General features: G+C 44.0%; 1 long non-coding RNA gene across 1 annotated transcript in view; it reads left to right on the forward strand.

Annotated features, from left to right (window-relative positions):
* Positions 1 to 7,360: 7,360 nt before the first annotated feature.
* LOC117044726 overlaps positions 7,361 to 14,092 on the forward strand; it is a 46,907-nt gene continuing 40,175 nt past the window's right edge. The window contains exon 1 of the long non-coding RNA XR_004426321.1: positions 7,361 to 7,401. This is a non-coding gene — a long non-coding RNA (uncharacterized LOC117044726). The remainder of the gene's footprint in view (positions 7,402 to 14,092) is intronic.

Genomic DNA, 14,092 nt, shown 5'->3' on the forward strand with positions numbered 1-14,092 from the left:
AGTAGCACCTTAGAGACCAACTAAGTTTGTTCTTGGTATGAACTTTCGTGTGCGTGCACACTTCTTCAGATACTTCTTCAGATTCTTCACTGCAGATGTCCATGTTAATGCGTGGATATTAGGGGCTGGGGTCATCTGCACAGGCAATTGCATCTTGTCCTTCCTCTTACTCCTTAGTAATTGTATGATACCCTCTTTACACAATCTACACATGAAGGAATCATCGTTGTGATATCAGATGTGAGAAGGGGAGTCTTCTCTGGGATCGGTATTCAGACTGCTGGCTTGTGTTTTCAACTAAGGGCAGGGTTTGCTGATATAATTTGGTTTAAATTATACACAGTGACAAAAACTTACCAAAAAAGGGTGGGGGGATTGCAAAGACCTCCGAAATGATCACTCCAAATTTGAGTACATGGGAAATAAAATGTTACATGCATTTCAGTGCAAGTTTGCATTCTCAGATTTATTTATTTTTGAAGTAACTATAAGACATTTTGATGTCATTTTTTTAAAAGTTCTTTTTTAAAAAAATAGTAAGTAGTTTCTCAATAACCAGTTTATTGAGTATTCCTCCTCATTTGTTTTTAGAGAGATCAGCTGACTTGGGTTATTCAATGAGCATTCATTCTTATTGTTTGTGGGGAGGTTAGGTAATGGGGCATCAAAGCAAGAGTTTTCCCAAATCTTCAAGTGCATTTTCCTGCCACTTTCCTTATTGCAAAAAAATATTTTTCTTTCTTTGAGGATAAACCTCCCAATTTGTTTGTTGAATAAACCTCCCAATCAATTATAATTGCACCACCTGAATTCGCCAGGATGTGGCTGAACCCCACTCAAAGTAGCAGCAGTCTGGAAGTGTCCTTAGTAAGCCCGTGGAACCCTTAAAATTTGCATTATCATAAATATATTGGTTAAAAAACAACCAAAACAAATAGTGATGCAGACCAAAGAACGTAAGAACCTGCTATATCAGGTAATGGCTCACCTGGTCTACCATCCTCTCTCACAGTGGCCAACCAGGACCCAAACACAACAGTTTCTTCCTTCTTGCAGTTTCCAGCAACTGTATTTCTGCTCTCACAGTGGAGGCAGAGCATCAGCCATCAATGTGATTTTTATCAAGTTTAACTATACGGCTCATCAGAGTCCAGGCAAGGCACCTCTTAATACATCCCTAAAAGGTGAGAAAGTGTCAGCCGTGTGACCAAGAGTATTGCACCTTCTTTTCCATTACTTTAATCAACGCTCACAAGTGCAAACTGCATTTGCCAGACACTTTGAAGTACAGTGAGCATTCTATAGCCAGCAGATGCCCAATCTATTTTGTATTTTAATTAAAATAATCCCAGTATTGGGTTTTCAGCCATTTCAAAAATGAAAGGGGGTCTTAGAGAGACAAAAAAAACCCCTCCACTTCATTGTTGACAGTGCAAAGGAACAGGAAATTAAAATTAATAGTAACTCACAGGAGTGCTCAGGTATAAATTATAATACTATTGAAATTTAGTGCATGCACATATATTTTGAAATGACCCATTTCTCTGCTTGATTGATGAACAATCTGCAAAACTCGTAATTGGGTAGTTATTGAAATTAATGGCAGGTGTTTCTTAGAGGTTCTCTAAGGATTCCTTGTAACACATTTTTCATGGTGTGTTTACTTTGGCCTTTTGCAAAGACAAGCTGCAGTGACTTGTTTTAATTATTTGGCAGCTTTATATCATAACTTTCAGGGGCATTAAGGTAAGGCCTCAACCCTGGGGCTTTGCTTTGGCCTTGGGATCTGTTGTCCTTCCTTTAAAAAAAAAATTCATCCTTTGCTTATACACTACAAAGTACAATACTGATAAGACCCTAGCCACCAGCCATCTTAATATTTCATGGATACGAATTTTATTCAAATTTCTGTCATGTGTTGGAGTCCTTTCAATGGCTGGAATAGATGGACCATGGACCTGATCCATCAGAGCTCTCATCACAGGCCCCTAAAGATGGTAGCCGTGGTGGCAGAAATATAAAAGACCACCTCTCTGAGCCTCTCTGATGCTCCGCCACCAAAAGAGCCTCTTCAAGGCCTTTATGACAGTACAAGGAAAGTGGTTAATGCCAGAAATAGGGAATCTGTGGCCCTCCAGATGTTGATGGACTGCAGCTCCCATCATCCCTGACCATTGGCCATGCTGGCTGGGGCTGGTGGGAGTTGGAGTCCCACAATATCTGAAGGACCACCAGTTTCCTCAGCCATGGTCAAATAGTGATGAAGGAAAGATTATTGCAGTATGATTCAGTTTCCTAACTCTTTCCTCTTATCTTCAATCCTCTGTATTGGCTAAATGTCTTAAAATATAATACTGAAGAAGGAAGATTCCTGCCACCTTCCACCTACCTCTGTCACTGCCTGTTTCCTGCAGTTATTCTCCTACCCCCAGCAAGGTAAGATATAGCTGAAAAGAATTCACCCTGGAGAAATGGGGAGGTGGGGTGGTACCGTCGAGTTTTTCCAAAGCCCCAAATCAATTATGGCAGGCAAAGCCATTAAAAAGCAAATGGAATATTGCTCCTGTTACAATTTCTTTAAAAATGTAACTATTTTCCATAAAGCTATTGAAGACTGTTTGAAATCTAAGAAAACAGGCCCTTTTATGTTAACGAGAAGTTTGCCTGAATCACGGAACTATACTTCCACTCACCACTCTTGTAACTGTGAGTAAATACAGACTTTCAAAGGAGACCATTTTTACTTTATGCGGCGGAGGGAAACGAGTTCAACAGCCCTTCTTTCAGATGGTTCAGCCCCGCTCTGTGTTGCGAAGCAAAATGTCATCACGCCACGTTCGCATATGCTTTCCAGAGCAATCTGCTTGCTGGCAGTAAACCTCAGAAAACCCCTGTAAATGGGTCACTTGTTCTGAGTTGTCATTGTGAATCAGGACAAAAATTACTGGGGCTCCCGGCCAGATGATGAAAAGGTGCATTTTGTACAGATGATTGCATTAGTCGTTTTTTGGACGAGGGCTCTGAGAAGCTTCAGAATGTAGGGCATTCATCATCAGCAAGCTGCAAGAAGCAGAAAGGCTCGGGATTGTATAACCACCAGTAGACCGTATTTTAAAATATATTGCAACACAGCTGAGTATTATTTCCTTCATGAGATCCTTGATTTTTGGTCATATGGGATTAAGTGCATGAGAAGAGCCACTCAGGGTTTCCTATGCCTCCTAAGAGACTCCATCTGGATATATGTGTATGAAAGAAAAGAGTTTGTTGTTGTTCAGTCATTCAGTCGTGTCCGACTCTTCGTGACCCCATGGACCAGAGCACGCCAGGCACGCCTATCCTTCACTGCCTCTCGCAGTTTGGCCAAACTCATGTTAGTAGCTTCAAGAACACTGTCCAACCATCTCATCCTCAGAAAAGAGTTAGGTAGCCTCAATTCACTCCATATATTTAAAATACTGCTATAATTTTGGGGGGTCAGAGTCTGTGGCTGCAAGTCACCCATAAATCCTGGAATAAGTAAAATTTAGAATTAATCAAGGTTTGATTACACTGAGCCAAACATGGAAACCCCTGGATTTAGTTATGTTAATGAGCCAGGCCAGCTTGGCAGAGCTAGCTGGATGGGAGTCATTGGAAGAACAAAGGCCGGTGATGGCCATTTGTTAATCCATCAAGGAAGCCATCAAGAAGATGGAGAGGTACCAGACAAAGAGTGAGGAGCATTTTCTCCAGTTGTGTGTTGGTGGGCAGGGACCAAATGAGGTTAGGATTCAGGGTGGATGAAGTGTGTTTGTGTGTGGAGTGTTGGTTTGGCAAGTGGGAGGAAGTGAGGTCAGAGCACCACACAGTCTGGCTGGGACAAAGAGACACCGAGAACGTGGCTGATTTCTCTGTTTGAAAACCCAAGCCTGTTGCGCCTATTGGAGAAGCAAAGGGCGCTCTTGAGGTGCAATGTTGTGCACCTTTCCATCCTAGCCTCAGGTTGTATATATGTGTAAATACACCATATATCAAAAAGACACCACAGACTCTGTTGTGCCTTGTTTTTCCAAAAGTGCAGACCCAGGTAAGCATGCCTGCAACTCGTAGATTCTCACACCGCTCAGAGATTGGGGTGGCATGTAACAGTGCTATAATACCATCTTAAGCAGTCATGATTCCAGCAAAGAATTCTGGGAGCTGCAGGGTGCTGATAGTTGTTAGGAGAACCCTATTCCCAGAGTGGTTTAACAGTCAATCCCTCTTTGCAGGGATCTCTGGAAATCGTAGCTCTGGGAGGGGAATAGGGGCCTCCTAACAACTTTCAACAACCCTTAACAAACTACAGCTCCCATTGTCCTGCAACCAGGAATGGCGCAGTGATGTGGGAGTCGGCTTTCTCAGCGGTGGTGCACTGAATGTGGTTCACACACCTGAGTTTTCATAACTTGATTACTCAGTTGATAACAGAAACACTCTGTTAACAAGGCTTCTATGTGACATGACATAGAAGTTCCAGCTGTGGTGTTTGACCCTGGGTGGCTTGTGGATCCATGTGGTAGTTGTATGTATGTATGTATGTATGTATGTATGTATGTATACCCTGCCCATCTGGCTGGGTTTCCCCAGCCACTTTGTGTGGCTCCCAACAGAATATTAAAAGCACGATAAAACATCAAGCATTAAAAACTTCCCGTAAACAAGTTCACCACTTGCTGCTGCAGTCTTCATGAGTGAGCTAACTGCAGCTGTAAATATATTCAGCAGCAGAAAAAGCCCATTACAAGGCTGGCTCTACCATTAGGTAGATGAGGGACCTGCCTAAGGCTTTGGGAACTATGGGTTGTATCCTACACTGCACAAGAGGAGCTCTACTCACACATTGGGACTTTCTTTTCCTCTTCTCTCCTCCAAAGGCCCCCAAATCTGCTCCACTGTGTCCCTCCGCTCTGTGGAGCCAATTTTGATGATGCAATTGGGCTGCAGGGAGAGGAGAGGAAGCCTGTTGTGTGAATGGATCAGCAGTGATGGATACAGACCTCTGTATATTGACATGCAGAGGGGCCATTTGTTCCTCAACCTCAGGCAGCAAAACCATAGGCCATGTCTGCCTTTGACGAGAAGTTCATCAGTCTGTTAATGAGCAAGCTGTGCTTCATTAAATCCAGCCTCTCACTGAGCAGTCACAAGTTTTCGTTATCCGCCCATACGTATGTCGTTGCACATATCCACACACACTTTGAGGGACCATACGTCCTCCTTTACAGAGGACAGTCCTCTATTTGATGACTGCATCTATCATGGATGCTTTAGCTGAGATTCCTACATTGCAGGGGGGTTGGACTAGATGACCATTGGGATCACTTCCAACTCTACAATTCTATGATTCTACTTAGTTCAAGTCCAGTTTAAAAGTAGAGAGCTATAGGAAGTGTGAGTCTCAGGGACCTTGAAATTGCCCATCACAAGTAGCTCAGTTGACTGAGCAGCTACAAAGACCAGCAGCCTTCCACAGTACAGTGAGAGGTATTGCATGATAGAAATAATGATAGCAATTATTTCTAAGTGTGCATTTTAGACATGGAAATTAGCACATGCAAATGTTATGCAAATCGGTATCACTTTTGGTCCTCTTTTTTTGGTGATGTGCTACTCATACATGTGTGAGAGAAAGGGTGTGTTTAAACAAATGCTAGTGCTGGAGCAGAACATTTCAGCCTCAACTATTTTGCTGTGTCTCATTACCCGTGTTTGGAAAAGGCTAAGACTTTGATGAACATCAGTGGTGTGTCTGAGGCGGGTGGGTTTGTGCCACTGCTCTCCGTTCATTGGTCCACTGCACACGAAAGCTTAATGATGACACAAATAGGAGGCACTGTCTCTCCCCTGTGCTGGCGAATGCGATCGACTATAGATCTTTTTCTCTCCTCTCTGCTACCGCCTTGGCCAGATTGCAGATTTCTCTATGTGATATATATATGGTTTTCTGCTTCTTTTAAACATCTCTTCCTAGCTGGGAAGGAAGTAACATGGCGTGGGCTTTGTGGCATTTCAGGGACAACATACCTTTTTTGCCTTTAGGATTTGTAAAGAAAACAGTGATAATGATTGAATATGAGTCAGTCTTCCCTTAGGACTCTCCTTGCTCTGATTCCATATGTGTATCAAAATAATAATAATAATAAAATTCCACTCTAATGTAATAGAAGGGAATTACCATTGGTATGGAGGAAAATCTTGTTTGTGCTCTTCATAAAAAGGTACCAAAACTTATTTACCGGTATTTATTCTATTTTTCATATTTGAAAAAGGCCACCAAATCGCATTATAAAGATCAACAACCAGACAGCCTCTTCCCTCACGAAAAGAAAATGATTGCACAGGAGGAGGGTGGGAAAGTCAACTCTTAGTTACGGTGACTTTGTACTTTTGATTTTTACTATCTGTAGTTCTAAGAGGCCTCCTTTATATTATCTCAGGTTTGTATCCAACTAAATCACACCCTGAGTAGGGTGCATTGAAATCAATAGGCATGGCCAACTTACTGGTAAGTCCACTGAAGGTTTGGAGAACTGTCCATGTTGTTTTTTTTTTTTAAAAAAAAGGAAAGGGCTTTTAATAGTGCTGTGCTGTTTTTACTATCTGTATTTTAATAGATTTGTTGTCATGTTGTTTTAATTCTATTATAGTTCAATTAACTTGAACTATAATCCTTTACATGTTAGATTTCTGTATTTCATCTGTGTTGTTTTAATTTGTGTAACTCACTTTGAGTGGGAAAAGGTGAGATTTAAAGAAGAAGAAGAAGAAGAAGAAGAAGAAGAAGAAGAAGAAGAAGAAGAAGAAGAAGAAGAAGAAGAAGAAGAGGGAGTGCAAGACGCAACCCTGTGCCAGTTTTGTGTAAGCTGCTTAGAGCTTTTTGCTGATTCCCAGTGACAGTCATGTGAGACCTTGACATCTTGGATGCTGATAACCTTAGAAGGAAAAACCATGCCATCAGCATAATGAGGTGTGAGTAGGAGGTGACATGGGGTTGTGTGTGTGTGTGTGTGGCGGTTTAAAACAAAGTTTCAGTACAGCAAGAAGGGAGCTTGGAAAATCCCTGCTGAGTTAGTTTCAAATGTTCCATATTACCTAAATCAATAGGGTAGAAAGGGATCAGAAGTCAAACCACTAGCCAAAGTATTTGACTTTCCTACAAAAGGAAAGTGCTGGTGTAACACTGGTGTGCTGTTGTTTTTAATGTTCAGAGGATTATGCATGCACCGTCTGTAGCAAATGAAAGGGAAGTGCTTATCTCTTTCCACAAAGTCACTTTCTAGCTGTTGCTGTGCCTTTGCAACAGATGGAAGAAGTATCTGATGGATGGGTATCTACAGACAGAGGGGAACAAAGTTTCTGTCAGACAGTTCAGCCAAGGTCAGCTGGGACTTACTAGGTGGGATTGCCATGGGCTGCTACATTAGCTGTGGAAAGGGGCTGCATACAGTGATCTTAACCTATTCAATCTCTGCGCCGCAGAGTCTACATAATACAGTGGACCAAAACCTAGCGATAACACAGAATGGGAAGCAGAGAGCAGTACAGCAAACTTTTATTACTTTCAGCTGATAGCTACTGCAAACTTGCAGAGCAGAAGAGAGAGATTTCAGAGATACAAATTCAATTCCAAAATAGGAGAAAACACTAAAAATTGAAACTTGGAAACAGTAAAAAGCATAGTTTCCAAATATAGGAATGGGTTTGTAAACATTTTATTTGTTCTTGGCAGCTGCGCTTAATTGGAATGATTCTTAATAATTTCCACCCAAGACTAGTGAGTTGTTGTGATCTTTTTTATGTTTTGCATGTGCTGTTATTGCTTTAAAACATTTTTCATGTTTCTAATGGGTGTTTAGCTTGTTAAAATAGACACAATGGTTTTAGTTGTTTTTATATATGTAGCTGTTTTATATATGCTGTGATATTGTAAATCACTTTGGGATGCCTCATGGGAAGTAATTACTAAATGAAATAAATAGTCATTATTATTACTATCATCTGGAAGATGAGAAGTCTATTGGTGGATCAGTTTAGTCCTTGTAGAGCTCTCTTGTTTGGGAGCTATTATGATGGTGCAAAGAATAAACTTTGGCCATAGATTCAAGGTTTTCAGTACTGCATGACAGTCTTTGATTTCTGCAGTAAGTATCAATGTACCATACTGGTTGTATCAGGTCCCTGATATATTAGGAAAATCAGAAACAGTGGAAGAAAACTTAAGAACAGAAATGGGAGAACAGCTAAGGAGCAAGTGGTCAATTGTTTAGGTATTTGTAAATGCCCACCCTGCTTTAAAAATAATAATATAGTTCCAGCAATATTTCCATCTGTCTGCTCTGACCTCAGGAGGAAGTACAGTCAACAGGAACTCAAATGGCCATTGTCCCCTTTGAATGACCTTTTAAAATGGCATCTCCATTCCCTGAAGGCTTGGCCAACTTGTGCAGCTCTGGTCGAGGAGTGGATGGGTAGCCAGGCATGAATAAGGCTTGCCAAACTGGTGAACTGTGTAAAAGCTTATGAGACATTTTGCCTCCTTCTTGACTGCACTGAGCTAGAGTACTCTTGTCTGACACGCTGCCTCGAGGATTGTTTGACACATGGGGAATGTATGTGTGGTGGCTCAGAGCCTTGGAAACAAGTTTGCTTTGGCTGTCCTGGGATGGCAGAGTGCAAAAAAAAAAATGATGGATGCCTCTCCCCTAGTCTATAAAAAAGAAACACCAGTTGCTTCCCTTATGCCAGCAATGGAACCTGACCAAAGGTCACAGAATTAGCAAAGGTATTAGGCAAAGGCAACAGATCTCTCATTGGAATTATCCACTTCTTTTGCACATTCACGCAGATGCAGCTACAGGGCCAAACCCAGGCTCCATCTGCACAATGCATTTAAAATGTTATCCTACTATAACAAAGAATCCTGGGAACTTTAGTTTGTTAAGGTGGTAGCTCATAATTGGTGCTGTGCTGCTCCAGCAGATGCTATTGATAGAGTAAGTTCTGAAAAATCTTCTATTGATATTTCCATTTTCTCTAAAGTACTTTGCCCTCCAAACATAATAGCAGAAGGCAAAGGCGACAAACAAGTTGATAATACAGTGGAACCTCGTGTTACATACCGGCCTCCTTGCGAATGCTGTGGGTTAAGAGCTCCACTAACCTGGAAGTAGATGCCCCTTGTTGCGAACTTTGCCCTGCGAGTGGAAGTCGCACGCCGGCAGCGTGGCAGCAGTGGGAAGTGCCATTAGCGAAAGCGCGCCTCATGTTACAAGCAGTTTTGGCTTAAGAACGGACCTCCGGAACGAATTAAGTTCGTAACCGGAGGTACCACTGTACATGCTAATGCTTGATGGTGTTGTGAAAACCTGGACATGCCCAGTTTAGAGTGTGGTGTTGACATGTGTACCTGTTTGCTGAACCAGATGCCCGTTCCCTAATAGTTCTTCCCTGGTACAGATTGTAATCTGAGCTGGAGAAGAATTCCTCCCTACAGTACACTTCTACTTACCTGCCTGCTGTTGCAGAGGGTGCCTCCTCATAGAGGCATAGCTGTCAACCTTTCCCTTTTTTAAAGGGAAATTCCCTTATTCCAAATAGGATTCCTCGCAAGAAAAGGGAAAAGTTGACAGCTATGCATAGAGGGAGGGACGTTCTCCTCCTCCTCCTCCTCCTCCTCCCTTCCCCTGGTATGGCAGTGTTTCAGGACCAGGAACTTTATTAACCAGGAAGTTAATAAACCACTATGCCATGCAATGTTCCATCTACAGCACAAGCCAATTTCCACCCTATGCATTTGTTTCAAAAATGCCTTCCAGTAACCCTATCAGCCACATCTGCCTGCTTTCCACGTTCCTTTATTAGTGAACTATATGTGCCTTGCAATAACGCAGTCCCCAAGCCGAGCATGGCAAGGCACCATATCTATTAGATTTCTTGTTCTTTTTCCATCCCTAAGGTGCGGAACCAAGTACCAATTTAGTCATCAAGCACTGAGTCATCTAGTAAATAATTCAACTCCCCATCTTCAGACACTGAAGTCAGTTGCCTAAACAAGCCAGTCTTTTTATGTCAAATGTGCAAACGTTGTCTAGGCAAGAGGGAGTGAGAGTACAAGGCGGCGGTAGGAGATAGAGTGGGAGAAGCAAGGTAGCCAGGAGAATACTAGGAAAAGGTCTCTCACATTTTAAAAAAAATGCGCCTTGGAATCTAGGGCGTTCTGAGAAGCTAAACAGTGATCATCAACTTGATTGGAGTAGGGAAATCAGAGAAGAACATCTGAAGTTGCTTTTCACCCCTCTTCTGTGAATGAAAAACTCCTGATTTCTGGACTTGTATGCCCAGTGGCATGCTACAGAATCTGAGTGGGATTTACAGGAATGATATTTTCCCCGAATGGAAGAAAGCTCAAGTAAGAATAATTGGGACAATAGGGAGTTATTAGCAACTATCCATGCATATTCTCCAATTGGTGTTTTAAGAACAATGAAGCAAGGTAAAATCTCCACTACCTCGCCTTGTATTATTTCGAGAACTGTATTGTTATTTACATAGTGGCCCTAGCCTATATTAATTTGGTGGCTTTGGCTCCGATTATGCATAGTTCACTGTATTCTTTGTAAGAAATTCTTTCCAGTAGCACCTTAGAGACCAACTGAGTTTGTTCTTGGTATGAGCTTTCGTGTGCATGCACACTTCTTCAGATACCTGCATCAGATACACGCATCTGAAGAAGTGTGCATGCACACGAAAGCTCATACCAAGAACAAACTCAGTTGGTCTCTAAGGTGCTACTGGAAAGAATTTCCTATTTTGTTTCGACTATGGCAGACCAACACGGCTGTTGTTGTTCAGTCGTTCAGTCGTGTCCGACTCTTCGTGACCCCATGGACCAGAGCACGCCAGGCACGCCTATCCTTCACTGCCTCTCGCAGTTTGGCCAAACTCATGTTAGTAGCTTCGAGAACACTGTCCAACCATCTCAACCTCTGTTGTCCCCTTCTCTTTGTGCCCTCCATCTTTCCCAACATCAGGGTCTTTTCCAGGGATTCTTCTCTTCTCATGAGGTGGCCAAAGTACTGGAGCATCAACTTCAGGATCTGTCCTTCTAGTGAGTACTCAGGGCTGAGTACTCACTGAATACAGTTACGGCTACCCACCTGTAACTGTATTCTTTGTAGTTAGTTGTATTCCCCTACTACTTCCCCCTTCTACGCTTGTTGGCCATTGCACACTCTTCCTCTGCCACCACCCACCACACCCACCTGTTGCTTGGTGCAGAGCAGGCGGCTATTAAGTAGTGGGTGGACATAGCAGACGACACAGAGATTTCTCCAAGCAGCTCTTTATTCTTAAGCTGGAACTGAACTGAACATAAACAGCTCAGCCGGCCTGCTTTTATAGGCAGCCGGCTGACAACCTTGTAACAACAACAGCCCAGGGTTTCCCGCCTAAATTAACTGACGTGGACCTGAGTGAAAACTATATACACAACACCCCTGGTGGCCCAGGGTGAGAACTTCAAGTCTGAGGAGGAGACTCCATGGCAAAGGGCACAGAGGAAGAGGCAGCGAGTGGCGGCAGAGGAGACAACTGAGGCAAAAGGCAAAAGAAGGCAGAGCTGCTGCCTCTCCCTTGTTCGCCTCCCGTGTGGCCCTTAAATCTGCTCTGGAGACTTGAAGGAATCTGTGGAGCAGATTTAGGGGGGAGGTGGGGAAGGGAGAGGGGGAGAGGTCAGGGAAGTTACATAGTGCAGATAAAAGATTATTTTTTTATTTTTTGCCAGCATAACTCTTTAGTTGAGAACTGTCCCCAGTGCCGGATTTATGCATAAGCTAAACAAGCTATAGCTTAGGGCCCCACTCTCTTGGGGCCCGCCAAAAAAATTAAAGGAGAAAATAACCTGGATGTACATTTCCAAAATATAAGATAAAAAACAAATAATATAAAACCTACACACAGCAACAGTGTTTTGTGTTGTGTAGGCTCCTATTTGTTATGTGCAAATGGCTTTAGATACCTATTAGGTCCGTAAATTACCTTATAGTGTATATTCAAGACAAAAAACAGTGACAATTTGTTGTTGACAAAGGACAGCTGGACGTATAAAGGGCCCCATTACCTTCTGTTATGTATTGGGTTTAACACGTTATGATTCTAACCAATCGCAGAGCGTAGGTGGATGAAAGTTCTAATGGCAAGCTCTGTCAACTGTCACCTGCCAACTGGCAGTTCTTGTTGTTGGGCTTTTCAGAGTGTGTTCTTGTTTTAATATGGGAGTGAGCTGTTGAATAAACGAAGTTATATTGGGCTTCTGACTGTTCCTGAATATTTAATACTGGCGACGAAGGTGGGATGCTGGCCCTCCCGGTTTTGAGGCCTGCCACTCACAGTGAGCTTGAGTTGGAGGCCTGGATTTGAGGCCTGAGTTGGCACTGCAGCACCGCCCTGCCACTCATAGTGAGTGCGACATCAAGTCACGCTGGACTCTACGGAGAACTCCGGTAGTGAGGAAGGGCCAGCAGCGCCTTTGCAATCAACCAGCACAACACAAGCGACAGCTCTAGGTACGAAAATGGCCGCTGGGCAGACTAGGCCACCACCAGACTTCGACTTGAGTCACCCCGAGCAATGGCCACAATGGCTCCGCCGAATAAAGAGCTATGTTCGGCTTCAAGGGTTTACTAGGGAAATTGATAAAGTAGATGTACTTCTCACTGTGCTGGGAAGTTCCGCCATCACTCTACTGGAAGGTCTGATGGCACCCAGGGACATAGAGGTCTGCACTTTCGATGAGCTGACACAGGCTATGACAAGACACCTCGCGCCTCAGCCAACTAAGAACCACTGCCGCTACGACTTGGCGCACAGAGTGCAACAAGCGCAAGAGTCAGCGAGTGAATACATCACCGCGCTCCGGGCAATTGCGATGTATTGCCAATTCACGGACATCGAGGAACGACTTCTCGAAAGATTCATCACTGGCGTGCGAGACAGCCGTCTCCGCCGCAAGCTGCTGGCAAAAGATGACATCACAATGATGGAAGCAATTAATATGGCCACAGCCTTTGAGAAGGATAACGCCCATGAGGCGGCCTACAGCCTACATGCCGAAGTGAGAACTCACCACATACAGCGAGACCGGTCACCTTCAGTAGATTCCCACAATGGGGATGTCCACCGAGCTTCGGACAGATCCGACCGACACCACAGCTCTCATGCTACGAGCACATTGTCGAACCAGCGATCATCTGACGCACCTCAAGGGACCTGCGCCAGCTGCGGAGAAAACCACGAGCGGCGGACATGCAGGTTTCGGAATGCCACATGTCGCCGCTGTGGGAAAACTGGGCACATTGGTCGAGTCTGCCGCTCCAAGACCTTTGGAGCACGACCCAAGCAACGTGTCCATGAGGCCTACATAGAGGAGGAGTTACAGTCCACCTCTTCAGCCAGGGTACTGCAACTTCCGTCCCCGGGGCCCAATAAGCTTAGGGTGCGACTCAAGATAGAGGGATCCCCGTGTACTATGGAGTTGGATACCGGCTCATCCTACTCCATAATATCTGCTAAGACTCTGAAAGAGCTTTGTCCTGACGGCGGTCCTCCTCTCCGCCCGGCCCCCATAGTTCTGCGGGACTTCCAGAGGAAAAGAATACAGCTAAAGGGTATGGGCACCTTCAAGGTCCAGTTTAAGAAGTACACCAAGAATTTGAACCTCATCATAACTAAAGGCCCATTCACTAGCCTTCTAGGCCTAGCATGGTTCGGGCCATTAGGCTTAAGCATTTCAGGGCTTAATCAGATTTCCCCAGGGGCAGAATTCGAATCAATCTGCCAGGAGTTTCCATCAGTCTTTGATGGAACCCTGGGCCTGTACAACGGACCCCCGATTTCCCTACGGCTGAACCCCACAGTGCAACCCATCCGGGTCAAGGCCCGTAGAGTCCCGTTTGCGCTGAAACCCAGGATCGATGAGGAGCTTGATCGCTTAGTCGCACAAGGGGTCTTAGAGCCGGTAGATTCGGGAACCTGGGAAACCCCAATTGTCACACCGGTTAAGCCAGACGGC

The sequence above is a fragment of the Lacerta agilis genome, chromosome 3, assembly GCF_009819535.1.
Source record: "Lacerta agilis isolate rLacAgi1 chromosome 3, rLacAgi1.pri, whole genome shotgun sequence".
Classification (NCBI taxonomy): domain Eukaryota; kingdom Metazoa; phylum Chordata; class Lepidosauria; order Squamata; family Lacertidae; genus Lacerta; species Lacerta agilis.